Source organism: Notamacropus eugenii, chromosome 2 (assembly GCF_028372415.1).
Source record: "Notamacropus eugenii isolate mMacEug1 chromosome 2, mMacEug1.pri_v2, whole genome shotgun sequence".
Classification (NCBI taxonomy): domain Eukaryota; kingdom Metazoa; phylum Chordata; class Mammalia; order Diprotodontia; family Macropodidae; genus Notamacropus; species Notamacropus eugenii.
Window position 1 is genome coordinate 280,495,653 of NC_092873.1, and position 3,249 is coordinate 280,498,901.

A 3,249-nucleotide genomic window follows, 5' to 3' on the forward strand; every position below is an offset into this window, starting at 1 on the left:
TAAGACTTCCAATTATCTTTTTGTCCTACTTTGGGGAACAATAATTGTAGAGAAAACATTTTTGTAGACTGACAAGTGGTAGCATAGGATTCTGACTCCTTCCCTCTCAAACAGCAGCTAGACTCTAAACTGTCAACATCCCTTCCTCAGCCTGGTATTCTGAAACCAAACTCTTCTTAGTCTTCTCTTCTCATTATTTCAAAACTCCCTTGTGTATTCGGTTTGCAGGAATAGATCCTTTTAAAAATTATTTTTCAAAATCTAGTCCTTGGCTAAAACATTTATAAAATGTATAATTCTGTCAGTGTGGTCCCTTCTCATTGCTGTAGGTACCTAATATTTCCCATCTTTCCTGGTAGATTGCTGTCACCATCATTCCAACTCTTTCTCTGTAATCTATTCTTTCTAGTGACTTCTTCCTAGATGCTCAAAAATATTCCCATTTTCCATCCTTAAAATCTCCTTAATTGATGGGACTATCCCTCCTACTATTCTCTCTTCCCATTTACAACTGCACTGTGTTAGAAAGTTGTCTGTACTGGACGCATCCACTTTCTCACCTTACTCTCTTCTAAACCCTCTAAAATCTGGCTTCTGGTATCATCATTCAACTGAAAATGTTCTCTTGAAAGTTATCAATATTCTTTCTCTCAAGTGAAAAAATCTAATGACTTTTTCTCAGTATTCTTTTTTTCTTGATCTCTCCTCACCATGTGACACTATTGTTAATAGATATCTAGTCTGTTATCAGGTTCATGCTTGAAGTCTTTCTAACATGAGAGAAAACAATAAATCTTGCATTTGTTAGCTTAGCCTTCAAGAACCCCAATCTCAAAGCAGAGAAAATAATCAGCATAATTAATCATAAAGAAACAAATAAACTACATTAAAAGTTACAAAATTTTATCAATAGATGCAGAAAAAGTCTCTGGCAAAATAAAATATTTATTCATATTAAAACATTTAAAGAAAGGATAGATTTTAGAAGAGTCTTTTCTTAATGTGATCAAAAAGCATTTATTAAGAACTTACTAGAGCTATTTGTAGTTTACCTAAACACCAATTAGTCTTCTGGACCTCCCAGGCTGACACAGAATAAGTGTAGTGATATTATATGGATTGTATGGACACTAGACTGCATAAAGAGTTTTAAGCTTGAGATAGGGGAGAAATGGTTATAGTCATATTGCCCTCTATGTTGCCAGACTCCAGGTTGCTCTGATCTTACCAGTTTCTAAGCATCAATACTTCCCACTGAACATGGCACATACAGGACATGGAAGTACTTGAGCCATACTGATTCTTTTGTAAAGGCAAATTAGACTATCTTTTGAATCAGTTCTTACCTAGTCTTTAATCACTGAGTGTGTGTTGCCACAGACAAACTGAGACCTGGGAAGGCCTTTAGCTTTAAAAGGTCAGTGTTTCCCACTGTGTCCAGGGCCATCTCCAGTTGTCCTTATCTATTTCTTGCCAGTGGACTCCAATGACTAGAGGAGAGAGTGAAGTTGATGACTTTGTACAGCCCTGCCTCACTTAAATCCAATTCACTTACAAGTCAGGACATCACCCTCCTGATGTCATTGGTCTTCTTTGAGAATGTAGGACAAACCACAAACAATATTTAGAAAACTTCTTAAAAATAAAAGTTATACTTTAGCAGATTATGTGGCCAGACAGTAATAGTTTTCAAAAGACAAAATGCAAAAAGTATTAAAAATGCTTCCAAACATTAAAATAAGAGAAATTCAAATTTTATAACACTAAAGTACCATTTCACAACCATTAAACCAGACAAGAGCAGAAAATGGAAATAGTCAATGTTGCAGTAACTCTTGAAAGATAGTCACACTACTGTAGTGTTGGTGGAGTTGTGAATTGAGCCAGCTGTTCCAGAAATAGTCTTTAAAAATTTACTAACTTTTTATACCCATTGATCCTGAGATCTGATGATTGTACTTGTAGCCTTCCTCTTTCTCCCTCAGTTAATCAACCAATAATATTTGCTATGTTCTAGGTATTGTGTTTTGCAGTAGGGATACAAATAAACCAATTAGACTTTCCCTGACCTCAAAGAGCTTACATTGTACTAGGAACATACAACATGTTTATAGATGAATAAATACAGGTATGGTACCTCTGCCACAGTCAGCAAAAATCAGAAAGAATATGGATTTTTCATGTAGAGGGGACTTCCTGAAAGGTCCTAGCTTTGGAAAGAGGAAGAAAATACTTACATATTAAAAGTGGTAGAGACTGGTGGCAATGAGGAATTGAGAGCCCATGCCTGGGTCCTAATACAAAATTTTTCCTTTGCAAGTTAAATTTTGGGCTGAGCGCCCATATTCCATAGGACCAGTGAACGAAGAAAAACCCTAAGCACTGGACCAGAGAAAAGACTGTTCAGAACCTATTAGTACCTATAAGTGAGGGTGCCTCTGGTAAGAATGTGTATATCAGATGTTTTGCATATCTAAGCAGTCAAGTAGTAAAGGGGACAAAGCGCTGGACTGGTAGTAAAGGACATCTCAGTACAAATTCTACTTCACACACTTACTTGCTGTGTGACCCTGAGCAAGTCATCTTACCTCACTCAACTTCAGTTCCCTTATCTGTAAAATGGGGATAATAATAACAAGATTTTTGTTAGGATAAATTGAAATAACTTATGCTAAGCATGTTGTAAACCTTAAAGTGCTATATTAATAATAGCTGTGTTTTGTTGTTTAGCCATTTTTCTGAGACTGACTCTTAATGATCCCATTTGGGGTTTTCTTGGCAAAGACACTAGAATGGTTTGCCATTTCCTTCTCCAGTTCATTTTACAGAAGAGGAACTGAGGAAACAGGGTTAAGTGACTTGCCCAAGTTCCATACAACTACCTATTATTAATTATCTAATCAAAATGGGTTTAAACTAAAAAAAAAAAATGGAGAAGAAAAAGATTCATAGGTAAGTAAAATGGAAAGTAGCTACAATGAAAGAAGAATAGCAGGTGAGACACTCAGGAGTTCACAGGAGAAAACATCCAAGAAAAGAACCAGTAGTAAAAACTAGGGCCTCAAATATCAATTCACAAATCTCCAGAATTTCGATAATAAGCAAAAGGAATGAATGAGAGGCCTTAACGCAAGGAAGAAAATTGGATTCTATATGTATTAGAGACTAGGTGGTATGAAACTCATGACTGGAAATGTGGCTCTAGATGGGTATACCTTAGTCAAAAGAAACTTCAGGATAGGTAAAATG